The sequence below is a fragment of the Camponotus floridanus genome, unplaced genomic scaffold, assembly GCF_003227725.1.
Source record: "Camponotus floridanus strain SB8 unplaced genomic scaffold, Cflo_v7.5 scaffold16, whole genome shotgun sequence".
NCBI lineage: Eukaryota > Metazoa > Arthropoda > Insecta > Hymenoptera > Formicidae > Camponotus > Camponotus floridanus.
This window is the reverse complement of record NW_020229281.1, coordinates 3,092,901-3,108,750: the sequence shown is the minus strand read 5'-3', so window position 1 is coordinate 3,108,750 and position 15,850 is coordinate 3,092,901.

Sequence of the window (15,850 nt, the reverse complement as noted above, 5' to 3'; positions counted from 1 at the left end):
ATTAATTGTGTTTTATCGGATTAAGTGTGTGTATATATATATATATATAATAAACTCTTGTGTGTATTATGTACATTCGATGTAAAAAGTGCATGACTTAAACTGGAAAAAAACGTGGCACGCGATCGAATCGTAACAGTCTAAGGTTATTATCGTATCGAATTCCGATCGATATGCATCTTTCGCAGAATTTCTCCTGTCGCAGGATCGATCTGGCGCAGTAGGAATCTCAAATCGGCATCGATTGGGACATATTTGTAAGTGAATTTATTTATTTATCGTATTGTGATGTTGCACGATATTGTACGATAGCATTGTGATTGCGTCATCTCTTTTCAAGATCGACGAGGGAAGAAGCGTCTTCGATTTTCGACGGAAGGATCGCGGATCCGCGAATCAACGCCAGTCTCTCGCGCTTGTTACGGCAATTACGATACGGCTCGGAAAACATCCCGCTGGTGTTTCGTCAGGTCGTACACGACCGTGCCCGGCCGTTAATTTAGCGTCGGCCATTATCTCGCGCGTTCGCTGACGTCCCGTCCCGTCCCGGTCCCGTCGCGATGCGACCAGCCGACGCGGAAGATGGACGGCTCGTCGCGCGCGTCGTCATTATTACGTCGCATCTATTCCGCTCGCGTTTCCGCTCGGACGAGCTCCCGCTTCCGCCATTGCCGCCCTTTCGCCGCGGCCCTTACGCTCGACCCCTCTTCCCTCCCTCGCTGCGGACAATTCTTGGCTGCGAGGAACATGCACGCATACACTATCGAGAGACAAGAAATATTACACTTTGTTAGAGGTAATTAAATTTTATTGCAGAGTTCATGAAAATGATTAGAAGAGAAACGATTTTCAAAATTTTTAGTTTTAAAGTAGATTAATTATTTAATTTAAACCTATTTTCTTATATTATATTATATATATAATTTAAAATTTATTTTTTAAATTCAATTTAATATTAATTGTAATGGATTTAAATTTCATTTATAAAGAATAATATATAAATATCTTTTATCAAATTTTTAAATATTTGATCTTTATGACGTTATAAAATTTTAATTCTCTTTATATATGATGTAATAATCTTTTTCATGATTTTAGTATAATATTAATTTTTATTATATTTACTTTCTGTTATTATATATTTAAAATGTTTAATAACAAAAATTTATTAATTTATATTCCAAGATCACTCAATTAAATCAATTTGAATAATTATATTTATATTTATAATTTATTATTTTTTATTATTATTTTGTTAATTAAAATTTTATTTTAATTGATAATATATATATTTAATAATAAATTAGATATAATAATGAATAATAAAATAGATATGCATCTAGAGAGAAGCTGAAAGATCATGAATTTCAAAGTGTCTCGCGCGAATCTTAAATTTTATGATCCAGAAGCAGAGTTTTTCGTGCCATGAATATTACAAAGTTTAATCCATTCATGTTTTTTAAATCTCTTATTTAAATCTAAGATACGGTTTTTTCGATTATTGTTAGTAAGATAATACATACATATAGAAACTTAAGATCAACAATAGTAAAAATGAGATTTGCGTCTTTAAATTATTATTACAATGACCTGGTTATTGAATGAATATTTAAAAAAAATTCATGTATAGTTAATTTAGAAGATAAATATCGAATGAAAAAAGTGAGAAGAAAATGTAGCGCCTCGCGCTGAAATTTGATTTTTATCAAGGTAAATTTCTCTCTACAAGCGATTGTAATTAACTCTTGTAAATCATACTTTTTTGCTCTGCTGCTAGTCACATATGGGTCACAATATCCTGTCGCAATTTTAGTTATCTCAACGTGCTTCAAAAAATCTACAAAAATTTATATATATTTCTTGACATCTGTAAAAAATTATTGTGAACAACAAAAGCTAAAAAATAAATTAAATTTTCTTAATCGATTAAAGCCTTCAGAATATCCTATCGTTAAAATATCGATAATACCAAAATGACCTATATGTGATCTTTAAGGGTTAATTAATGGCACTGCTCCTTTCCTGCGTCAGCATCGCCATTATTATTATAACCGCTGTCAGCAACAGAAGCGAGGCGGTCGACGAGAGGCTTTTAGAGGGAAATTAAGCCCGGGGTAAACGATTAACAAAGAAATTAATGTACGTATCGCACTTACACCGCCATCAAGCTGCCCAAACGATGGGGGGCGAAGAGGCAAGGGGCAGTTAGAGGCGGTGATACGCCGGCTAACCCAATTAGCTGCTGGGCTAATTTGCTCTACGTGCTTAGCACAACGCTCTTTTGCGAACGTAAGCAACGGCCATCTTGATAATACGGGTTGGGGGGATCAACCCCCTTTTTTTTCCAGGCTGTGCAGCGCGTGGATCGTGACAAGCGAATTAAAGGGAAGGATGCGCTGACGTCGATTCGTCGCGGTTTCCCGTCTTGTAAAAGATGACTTCAACGGCGTATTGCCCAGTGACGACGGGATGACACGTCTGTGGAAATGTCTGATTTTAATCAACGTAAATCATCGAATGCAGCAATGGTGCGATGATTGGTGAGTGTGAATTTATGCCACGCATGAATTATTATTTCTTTCTCATCCGCACGCTTTTTTTTAAACGAAACGACCGATTGCCCTTAAACCATTAGTAACTCATATTTTAAATAAATACGTCTTGCTCAATCTTTAAATTTTTATATAACTATATTCTTTAAATTACTGCTTGTTTATTTAGCTTACGTTATCGGCAGAAAATTGATTCTCTGCGTTTTTTTTTATTTTTAAGAGAGGAATTCCTTCGTTCACTCCTCTCACTATTTTTCCATAGGAACCTCAATACGTTATTTCGCACAAAGCTCGGCGATTTGCCGTCACTTCTCTATGTATTGAGTGCATTCGATATTGAATTTTATGAAAATTGTATGAATTTGCATTTTTCGATGCCACGAGAAAAAAGCGTCATTAGCGATGCATTCGATGCGTATAATGCGAAGAATAGAAAAACTGTAATTTGTATTTCATACACGATGAAATTTTCTTTTTTCAAACGCCACGTTTAACACTCTTAACGCGTCAGAAAATATAGAGCGATACGGGCGCTTTATACGGGAAATTTTCGCGTTACGTTATTATAACGAGAGGGAGGGAGAGAGAAAGAGAGAATAAGTCTCGCGTGCGCTCAAAGGGATTACGAACGTCCTTCGCTTCGAATAGAGACGTCCGTTTCATTATAAATATTACATTTTAGCTCCTTTGAGCGGCCGCCGCGCAATCCCGCGATAAGTTGGAAACTCGTAAGTCTATTTCTGCAATTACCAACGCGGTAGACCACGGTAGCCGCGCAGAAATTTCCGTGCGCGCGGTTTTGCAGGGAATGCCGACCGGGGATATTACAATTAGCGTAATATCAACGCGAACGAAAGTTCCACGGAGCGAGATAATGCAAGAGTAATAATAAGCCTCAGCCTCAGTATTTCCATTACGCCGAAAATAACGGTATATCGGCAGGAATCTTTACGATGTTTGTCAAAATTAATGGGAGGCTTTCCCTCGTTTAAACGAATTTCTCTCGCGTTTAGACGGAGACCGACCTAATCCTTCTGATTTAGTCTCAGCGTCTCCTCGTTTCTTTCTCGCGGATCGCGGCATTCGTAGGGAAATTTCGATGAGAAATCCCGGCATTTTATCGTCATAATTCCGGAGAGCGGAGTATAAAAAAGGAAAGAAAAAAATGTACAGAAGCCGCCGAAGATAAACTGGCGCGCACATACACAGTGGTCCGTGCGAATACGATCGCGAAATCCGCGCTTTCAGATGCAAATGTAACGGGGCGCAGCCTCGTCGGAACAATCGCGTGCGACCACCGAGATTCATTGCTGTTTACCGCAATTTATTTTCAGAGTCTTCCACGCTTCCAGCGACTCTAGCTTTTATCCGAGATGCGAATTAATACACGGAGAGTATCGCTATTGCCGACGTGTTGCTCATCTTATTACACGTTTTATGTGTTGTTTACGGACCCGCGTCTTTCACGATGGCTCGAAGAATATTATTATCGTTATTAACTTTATGCTGTTATCGACAGATTCGGGCCTCGAGGCAATCGTGTGTTTGCCGTTGTATCGTCAAGTTAGTAATCATTGCATTATGTAGGCATATTCATATTTATTTTCTCATAGTTTCCTGTTTATTGTATGATGTATAAAATATTATTGTTTTATATATATAGCTTATATTCCTGCTTCAATGTTTCTATAATTTAGCTTATATTCCTGCTTCAATGTTTCTATAATTTATTATTGTTACGAATTTTATGGAGATGACATGCAAATACTGCTACAAATTTTAACATTGCTCGCATATAATTGACGCAGAGAAATTAATTGTTAATTGCTCGAAAAGAAATTAAATGTTACAGTGGTCCATGATGCGACGTTTTTAATTAAATGTCTCGACGGTTTCTTGCTAATAATATATTTCTCTCTCTTTCTTTTTCTCTCTCGACCGAGTAATTAAACTATACAGATTATTTGTGAAAATTGGGCGAAATGTTTTTTCTAAAAAATCTTGTCTTTATAATCGATTCTTTAGTTTGAACAATTTTCTAAATTTCTTATTTGATCCTGAAATGCATCACACAAATTATTACACACAATTATTATACATTATATAATTTAATTAATGGAATTTCATTTAATTTGCGAAAAGAGCACCAGCATGGTTGAAGCACGGCAGTTTGAAGCAGTTTTATTGTTCCTCTTTTCCATTAAAAGGGTCTGCGTACAAATTTATTTAGCTTGACGTGGAACTTTATGAAGGCTGTAAACAAGACCGTAGAGATATTCGAGCGATACATGGGCGAAGCTGGGGGTAATCTTATTAAATGGATTACTGTTGATATGGGTCAGCGGTTTCGACAAGGCCGGCGAAAGACTGGAGGGGACCGCGAACTTTGCGGTACAGTTGATCGGCTTTCATCGTGAAAGAAAATACTTCATAATCCGGTGCCGATATTTATAAAATGTCTATCTCGTGGCGATCATTAAGCTATAACCCTCCGGTTCGCGCTTCCTTAATGTACACACTTCGGATAAATTAATCTCCCTACGATCATCGGTTACCAGCGTTCTTACAAAGAGAAGATCTTTCCGGCGTGCGTGAGACTTCCAAGGGGAGAGATAAATCCTTCCTTCATCTTGCCTCGATCCATCGGGATTTGATTAATTAAAGATCGCGCGAGACGATCAATCGCATCGCGGGGACAATGGCGAGTGCGTATGCTCGCTCATTGACTGATGATCGAAGTCGTGAGCGAGTAGTTCGCGTTCCGATTCGATTCGCGAATTCCGTGTCGATTCTCCTAGATTCTCTTCCCGCACCCTCTTCGCTGTCGTGAACAATGAACAGCTTTTTGTGATTAACGAGCGACAATCTAACGAGGGCGCCCCGGCCCTGTTATACTGTTCTTCAAGCTTTCCCGGTCGATTGTTTCACTTGATTAAAGCCGCATAATCAAGCCATCGGTATAGAATCCTAGACGCACGGTACGATATTTCGCGCAAAAGTTCGTCCGTGGCTGTTGCATCAATTTGCAGGCAGAGATTGCATTTAGATTTTTAATTAAACGCGGAATACTAACACGTAAGTCAAATTAATTGCCTTACTTAACGTCTAAATTTCCCTTTTAAATCTGTAATACTAATTAGTTTTCTTCTAATTTTGCAAACACTTCAAGTATAATTCATTTGCCACACAAGTGTCACGTTCTCAAAAGTTTTTTTTTTTTCTTTCGAAATAATATATACTCGATTACTTCCCTCTTTTCGTTACGTAAAATAATTTTTTCGCGCAAAATCACTTGGATTATTTTTTATCGATTCTCGATGATGTTCGAGGGTTTAAGAGACCCTTTTTTCGGCCCTTCTTTTCGGCCTGCTTTTCCTCGTACAAGGAACCTAATCGCGATATCTCGGTCAACGATGGGCGGCCTCTTTCAGTCGAGCTGCAGTTCTTCCACTTTGCTAAGCGAGGGTTCGCGCCACCATTTGTCGGACCGTCCATTCATCCGTCCGTCGGTGGTCGGTCGGTCGGTCGGTCGGTGGGTTCTCGTCGAAGCGAGATGCAACTCGCAACAAGCGTACTCTCTGTCCTTCAGAGCGGCGAGGGGAAAGGGAGAGAGAGAAAGAGAGAGCGAGAGCGAGAGAGAGAGGGAGGGAGAGAGAGATGGAATGCCCGAGAGGGAAGAGGGAACAGAGGGAGCCCGGGAGCTCTATCGACCGACTTCTCTCATCCAGCATCCCAGCTACGGAGCCGTAGGTAGTAGTTGCAGCTGAAATCTCCTCCTCCTCCTTCTCCTCCTACTACCACTCTGCGATTCTCCCTCTCCCTCTCTCTCTTCCTCCGTCTCTTTCCTCCATTCTATCTCGCTATCCCGATTTCATCTACCACCCCGCGTCTCTCTTGCTCCCGTTCGCGTTCGGGAAGAGGCAGCTCTCTCGCTTCAGCTACAGCGAACTCTTGACATTTCGCCGTGCCAGTGCACCAGTTCCCTATCCCAGCGAAAGCCCAGATGTCCTCCAAGGCTTGTTAATGCGCGCTGATTGCCAACATCGTATCCCGTCGTTCTCATCGAGCATGAAGGAGCGCGAAAGGGGAAGAAAAGAAGGGAGAGGAGGGGGAGAGGAAAGGCCGAAAAAAGTCAAGAGGGATGAATCTAGATGGAAAGATAAAAAACGTGCGCGTTACACGTGGGATCGCGAACATTTGTCCAAGGGAGGCGTACGATATGTAGGTACGAGTAATGTAAATTCCACCGATGGTTTCCAGCCTTTTCAAAATATTTAAAACGATATAAAATAATCAAACGAAATGCGCGCGGCATTTATCTCGACGCGACGTTTCAGCCTTTTCCCCCTCCCCCCCTCTCGCATCCTCTTATTTCCCCTCGCCCGTCCCTTCCGCCCGAGGGACTCGATCTTTGACCCAAAAACTTTACGCGCCGTAAAAAGAGATTCTCCGTCCAGAGAAATTGGAAAACGATTTAAGGCGGCGACTTTTCCGACTCCGGTCCGATAAGACGTCGGCCCCGCCGCACGATAGAGCAGCGATACATTATAGGAACGGTGAATCTCCGAGGGGGGAAGGAGGAGGAGGAGGCTCGTCAGGAGCCTACGGCAACGGCGAGGGCGGATGGTCGATGGTGATGTTTCCGTGCCGGAAGTTACATTATTTTATTCATGCGGTGCCACGTCGGGATTGGCGCAAACACTGTGCGCCGAGGCACGGCCAATTTCCATATGCAAAACGTCGCTCTGACGTCGAACAAAGTCGGAATCGCGCGGATCCGCCGTGTAGCTCGGTTCGGCTCGGCTCGGTTGCTACACGGTTGATTCGTAGCTGCGGAATGGCTGCCGAACACGTACGTTTTCCAATAATATCGGAAGGTAGAATCGCGCTACTGGCCTTTAACCTTCTCGCCTCGCGACACTCTCTCCGTTAAAAATATCCCTCTTTGTCGCGTTAAAATTATAAATCTCAGAGAATCTAAAGTTTCCGAAGCATTATTCATTCTTAAGGAGTCAATCAACGCCCAGTCAGATTAACCGTAACATTAATTAATATCATCTCCTTCAAGAAGATAGAGGATTCTCGCTGATCAATCAAACCATGATTAAAATAACGCATTATATTTTTATTGCTTTATTCTCTCTTCCTCCATCGGCAGATCTTAACATTCAATTTATTTAAATAAATACGCAAATCAACATCTTTTTTGCGCCTCGTGATTTTAATTTCGCGACAATAAGGGTCGTGATAATAAGGCAGGCGATAGTCTGATGAGAACGCGAAGATGGCAATCGATGGGAAACCATTGAGCGTTTCTAGGATATTTCGCGCGAAATCGCCGGAAGATCGACGCTTTTTTCGCAATTTCATCAGTTCTCTTCACGTGCGAACGACGTTGCGCCGGTCGCGAAGCAGCAATTTCCATTGCATATTCAGGGGCCTAAATGCTCTGTCGTTGCCAGCAGTCGCAAAGTTATTACGGCCGACATTCTCCGCGCAAACGAGATAGACCGGAGGAAGGTGCGAGCGCGGCAAGAGAGAGAGGAGGGGGAGTCCGCGCGACGGATTAATTTTCTCTCGCTTTTTCTCGCTTTTTTCTTTTTTTTTTTTCATTCGACTCGCTGAATTATATACCGTAACGTATATAATCTTTGCAAGAAAGAGATTAGATTCGAGCAGCGAATTTTGTCGCGCAATGAATTAATACAAATATCTTTTCACGTAAAAGAAAAAAATATATACACCTGAAAATAGCCTTATGGAATATTCAGATTTTTGCTGTTTTCTTCATATAAGCTTAATGTTTGACACACATCAACTAATAACAAGTAACAAATATTTATCGCGTATCGAGTCAAAAGCAGCTCAAACCTTGTCCATTGATAATAATACGATATAATTTCGCAAAAGGACGTTGCATCAAATTTCTCGACATTGCCGATTCGCGAGACAGGAGCGGAACGGAAAGTAGGTTGCGAATTCTGATTGGAACGCCTTGTCATAATTCTCACGTGGTTCGCCGGATTTCGGCTCATCACATAAAACGATATTACATTATCTTCGGACACGCTCGTAGCGCTCTATATTCGTCCTGTAACGATTGGAGGGGGGGAGACTCCGTAATAATGGCGGCACACGATCCGTATGCATAACATTTGACGTCGGTCTATGTACTTTGTAGACGGAATATATGTAATCTTCCTCATGAAGGGCCCGATGTACCTGGGTAATCCGATGATCGTCTGCGCTACACAATTCAGGCTCGTGGCCACGATTTGTGCCGTTATCGATCGGCAACCATAGGCACGTAACAGGCACGTAGGTATCTTTACTATAGCCTTTTCTCCACTGCGGAATTCCCTTCTTTCCCTTCGTAAAAGGCACAAGTTTTGTACGATTAATGATGCATCATCGTGCTAAGAGATCGCGAGGAAAATAATAGATACTTAAACGAATAAAAATTGAGAAAACCAATTTACTATTGTACGTATTTCAGCGTAATCTGCTCATTTGAAATCGTCGGTGAAATTGCGAAGATAAATATTATATTCTGCCCTCGGTGCACACAATCGTGCAAAACAGTGACTTTTATTCTTTACACATGCTAAAACCACAAAAATTCAGTTTCCCGCGTTCTGTGAAAAGCTTACATGTGGCAATATCTTTTATTACATGTAGTTGCTATTGTAGAACTTTTAACTGCAAAAACTTGTTTTAAAATCAACGATAAAACACGAACTGCACTCTACATTTTTAACACGCTCTCTCTCTCTGTCTCTCTTACTAGATTTATTATTTTTATATTAATTAACAGAACAAAGTAAACAGTACAATAAAAATAAAAATGTGAATTAAAATCTTAATTGATTATTCGTTAATTCTATATATTTTTGTTGTAAAAAATGTTCAACTTTTGCTAAACGTACATTGGGCTTTATTGGAAAAATATAATTAAATGTAAAATGCAATAACTTTTTTGAAATGATTAAAATAATAGTTTTAAAAGGATATATTTTCTTAATTGAAACATAAAATATTATTTTTTTTTTAAATTTGCGTTTTGATTTCAGATATTGTATCTTTTATATTTCGTATTATTTTAAACATTTTTTTATTTCAAATCATATTTTAAATAATAAAAAAATAATTTTAAAATGTCAAACAAATGCACATTTATTTTAAAAATAACGATTGTTTATTTTTAACGTTAATTTACAAAAGTTTATTTTTAATGTTAATTTACAAAAGTAATAAAACAAATAGAGATAGATTTATATAGATTTATATAGTTTATATAAATATTTTTATCTTTTAGGTTAAATATTCTTTTTGCTTAATTTTAGCTCGGATATAGAATTAAGAATATTATTTATATAAAATGTCATTCGTCTGTATCACTTTAGTAAAATTTAACTCATAACATAAAATTTTAATTTATATATTTATATGGAATTAATGATAAATGGTGTTGGACTCTAACGTTAAAATACAATCGTCATTAATTTTCTTTAGCATCTACAATTTCAAGTGAAGTTTTGTAAAGACTCATTGTAAAGATCACACTTGCAGATCTCCGTATACGTTTTATTCCGTCAGATTTGATCGTTCGAAAGCAGTAGCGATTATAATTTTCGCGATGGGATGTCGTAATTTATAAACGCGCCGGTGCATCGGTTCCCACGTAAATCCGACGACACGAACGGCAACTCATTAGCATTCTCAGCGACGGCGTCGAGCCGGGGCTAGGCGGGGCCCCGAATAAATTCACCGCTCAGGTACTTCGCTTCGATTCTACCTCCCTTTTGTCACTGCCAGACCCATAGACAGGGACGAGAGAAATAGAGAGAGAGAGAGAGAGAGAGAGAGAGAGAGAGAGAGAGAGAGAGAGAGAGAAAGAGAGAGAGAGACAGAAAAGCTGTAACGAGGGTGTAACGGGGACGCTGCGATGGCGTTTCCTCGCTTTTGTTGTGTCCGCAGGATGTGTTCGAATTCCATCTCGATATCGGAGAATTACGGCATCATCTCGCGTATATTCATCTCCGTTTTCTGGATTCCGGATTCTCTGGCGTAAACCATTACTGGCACTCATTTGGCAGAATAATATCTTATTAATTTGCAAACACAAATTTATTTTCCATTTGAATCACCTCCCATTTCGCATCATCGTGTTGTACATCGCGATATATTGTCGTGGCTGACAATGATTTATTATGATTTGAAGTAGAATTTAATTTCGCTGCTATTCAACGAGTATAATTATTACATTTACAACGTATTACATTTACATCGTGAAAGATTTCATCATAATTACGCTTTCATTCGATTATCAATCGTATCTCTGCAAACAAACAACTGTAAAGTAATAGAAATTTCCATCTTTAGTTACAAGCTCCCTCGCCGATTTGTGTTTTGCAAAAGATTAAATAACGAAATATATTCTTTTATTTAATTTATGTATTTTCCGTATCGAATTGCAAATCTCCTCGAGCGCTAGTTTTTCACGCTAGATTCTCTCTCGTTTGTTTTATCTTTGTTCCCTTAATCGTTTTCATCCTCCACGGCAGAACTTTTATTAACGATCCTAATAAGGCGACGGAATTCGTTTAAAGAAAAGCACGAAGGACGAGTAACTAGATAATGCGCTTTATTACTTTATATTCGTTGAAATTTCGCGCATTCTCTTTCTCTTTCTTGACGTTTATAATATCCGGATTAATTAATCGGAGATTCAGGAGTCTCTGATATCTTTCGCGACGTTTATCGCAAAGTAGGACGAAATGTTGCTACGAGAATAATAATTATTTTGCAAAACGGGCCGAGTGCAAGAGTGCTTTCGATGTGTTCGCGTGACGAATTTGCATTTCGATTGTTATCGTTCGACGATAACAATCGGAACTGACCGTTATTAATTCGACCCGTTCGATATAACGGGAATTGCATTTAGCTCCTCCATTTTGCGCGATCGCACGCGTTTTGTACGCTCGTTCGTGTCCTCGACTTCATTTGCATGAAACACTCCCTCGCGATACTATGTATATGTGTTCACGCCAGATGCCGGGGGTCGAATTGCAAAAATTACATTTTTAACATGGCGACGTAGTGTGCGCGCGCGAAATGCCGCAGAGACATTAAAAATTATACATTTCTCCGAAATAAAATATGATGGAACTCTACTCAGACTCGGATCAACATACTCTGTTGACGCGTAATAAAAGATTAAAATAATATTTTCATGAGAAAATTTTTCACTAAATATATACGGTGACAAAAACTATCCTGTTTTTTTTCTCATAATTTCCGATAAAAGTCAACTCACTGAAAGCTTAATGTTTTTTTTTTTTTAAAGAGTGATGCCTCAAGAGACACCAGAAACCAAGAGACACCGCGGTTGACCCCGGTCACAATTTAATAATCAATTTCTCTGTGACATTATGTAACTGGATCTCGTTATGCCTAGAGAAATATTGGCGTCATAAAAGATAGTCTCCTTTCTCTCTAATAATCCCTTATTGCCGAGATACGCGGTGGGAGACACTTAACGTGAAGTGTTATATCAGCGGATACGTCGCGCGTAACGAAAAAGGGTTTCCGTCGCGAAAGGAAACCCCCGGCGGGATTCTGATACGGCTGCTGTAAATTGTAACAGTCACGCTTCCGCGATCCCATTCAAGGTCCCGGTAGCGTAAACGATTAAGACCCCGCTCGCGTTGGTGCAACGTCGTGTGTGGGTACGGCTTTGTGAACTTTCGGGGAAGATAGAGGGGAGCGGAACGAGAGGATCGAGAAAGAGACACCCTCTGAATGTGCACGTGCGTGCGTGCATACGTATGTGTGGCGCGGACAGGTGCGAGGATGTCAGATAGGGAGAAATAAAGTGGAGCAGGAATATGGAAGAGAGAGAGAGAGAGGCAGGGAGCGAATGGGGTTGAGAGGCAACCAGAGGGTGCTGCTGTGTTACCTTCCTGTCGGGAATGGGGAATCGGGGAGAGAGAATGCTAGGTCAGGGCAAAACAACGTTAAATCCGTACTGCCAGCCAGGGCGCAATTTCCGCCAACCAGAACCCGAGGACGACACCCGCCACGGTTCTTTGGATCATCTATCTTCGTTGCGAGAAATAATCTACGCGATATTATCGGCGCTCCATTGGAGACTCTCTCTCCTATCGGTTCTGTCTTTACATAAACTCAAGTATGCGATTAACGATGTCCCATTAATATAATATAAAATAATATGAAACCTTTTTCATGCAAGTCTCTTCGAGATATTGATTAATTCTGACTATAATCATTCTCTAATTGCAGAAAGAATCAAAATTAAAATTAATCGGTGCTCTTAATATATTTTTGGGTATTTTCAATATTTCAAATAAAATTACCTACAATTATTAACAACGCAAAGATTTATTCAAGAGTACTTTTCATCGCTGAAAGATTTCTCCATCGTCTCGAAAATCGTCGGAGAATGTCGTCATGTTGCTCGGCGGAATATCGTTTTCTGGAGAGTGAAACAACAGCGCACAGAACCGACACCCGCGAATATATTGCCGCGAATTGTGCCGAGTACGGTACTAGAATTTTTACGGCCGCGGAGGAATTACGAGTGGTGTGCATGAAGAGAATATTCATCTCTCCACGTTGCGCCGTGTGACTTTTTCCCTTCGCGGCTAACGGACGAGAGAACCAACGTATTCCGTTTTCCGTTCCCATCGGCTGAATCGCCGTCCTCTTTCTATCTCTCCTTTTCTCTCTCGTACCTCGTAATATTGATCTTCTCGGGTTCGTGAAATTGGTAGGTGCTACATGATTACACGACGCTTCGTATCGCGCGATAGAAATCGGAGCAAGCGCGCGTCGACAAACGCGCTCATTAATTTCTCTTGTTATATTCAAACGTTAAAACAAACATTCCATTGCAGTATCGATTCCTATTTAACCCATTCAGACCTGAATTTTTTCTGTAATGTAAAACATTATTGAATTAATTTTTATTGATGCTAAGAATTTAAAACGACGATATATATATATATATATATATATATATATATATATAAAATGCTTAATTTTTGAAAGAAAAGGGGTGTACGGGTGGTCTAGGACACCCTGTATATATTTTCGAGATATATATATTTTTTTCCACCGAGAAATCGCAGGGAAATTAATTCTAAAAAATAACTATTTCAAATGTTTTTAAAATTTTTGTGCATAATTGTGCAGGGTTTGAATGGGTTAATTACATTGAATCACGTTATGGATAAGATTAATATTGCGACTCGCGTACGGATAATTTTGATGTAAATGTGTCTCGATACTTTCGACCGAGGAGGAAACAATGCGACTTTAATATCGGCGAATAAAAGCAAAAATGCCTCTCTTGTATCTCGCATTCGATCTGTATCGTATGTGTGACACCTGCTCCACTATTCTCTACAGTTGCTGACGCAGATCGGTAATTGAGACGGTCGCGGAGTAATTACATTTACTGCGGCGCCGTCGTGGCGTTGGACACGTACCGAGAGCGTCTTCTTCGTGGAATACCAATGAACGTGTTCTCGTTACCGAAGAAATATACGCGTCGGAACAGATCGGCGCGGCACGAGCGAGCGACCGGCCCCATTGCGGATGGGAATGCAAGAGAATGGACCCTTTCGCGTCTTTATCCGTTCAAAAATCAATAACACGTTCGCAAAATGAACGGAGAATTTCGTGTCGCAAAAACTACCGTCTATAGTCTCTGATTTCACCGGAATATACTGTAATAATACTTTGTTTATCTTTACATAATAAATATTGAAAAAGGGCAAAAAAAAAGAAAAAAAATATATATAAAATAATTTGCAATTTTGGGAAGTTGTTTATAATTTATAAATTATTAAATTATATTTACTTGACGAATATGCTTCATTTTTTTTAGTATTGTGATGCAGATGAAAATGCATACGTCGCGAATATACGCATTGCACGACGCTATCGATTGGCGATACGTACTAATTGGGAGCGCCCAATTAAAATTTCTTCCATGTCGCTATGTGTCATTTTTTCCGATAAACCGTATTCGTTGCGCATATGTGCAATATAGTGTTCCATCATAAATGGCCAGCTTCTTTCATCTCCTATATAACGAATACCTATATTAAATTAAACGGTCAAGCTGATTCTATTGTGAGCATAGTTATCATTTATAAAAGCTATTTGAATCGTTTAATGAACGGAAAGTTACACACAGTAAGTTGGAGATATTTCGAATAAAATAAAAATTGTTGCACTGTCTGCAATGTGTACTATAATGTATGATTTAATAAAGTTGTATTTAAAATTATTTCACAAATTTTCGCGGTTTAAAATTTTGCGGGTAACCTCTAACTCGTTACTTTCAGCATTTTCATAAAATTTATAATTTATATAAAAGGAATTCTGTTAAGTCATACACAGTCTTTGCAATTTATTTTGAACAATACAACTTTTATTATCGAGAATTTTGTTGCATAAATAAAAGCAGATTTAATCAAGAGTTTTACATTAAAGCATAGTTGAGTTGCGAAGAAGCAGCGCTTGTTGCTACTAATCAATAGTCTAGTCACTACAATACTATGCAATCTTTCAACTCCAAAGTCTCGCAACTTTCGCAAATTCCCTTTTTCATCGAAATCTATTTGTTATGGAACAATGGAGCTCAAACTTAATCGCAAACTTTAAAAGATTTTACGATATCGTTAATGAAATTCTACGTGAAAAATTTACGTGAAAAGTATCTGTAAGAAATAAAAAATAGAAGCATTATCAAATTTACTTTATTGAGATAATTTGGATAAAAAGCAAAATTCAGATATATAAAAAAAATTCATCGATTAGCGAATCGATAATTTTTTTCTCAAAGTATTATATTTTTTTTGTTATGTAATTTTTATTATGTATATTTTTTTGTAATTCGGGACAGTATACATGTATGATGACGCTATTTAAGAAATTTAATATAAGATTAATATAGACAAAAATACAGTGTACATCAATTATCATATAATACTTTGTTTTATCAACATTGGAAAAGATCATAAATCAACGCTGCTTTTTGTAACCCGACTTGCGTCTAATAAATTTTAACGCAACGCGTATTATTGCTACCTACAGCATTTACATTAATTGTACAATAGAGTTGTGAAGCTCTCTCGAGCACCGACATAGCACTTCTAGTCAGGCTAGATCTGGTATGAGAAAGCGCTCGCCTCTTAACCATAGTTGGAATAATAGTCGCATTGTAGAAGTGTTTGATCTTGTTATAAAATTATTTCACACACACGGTA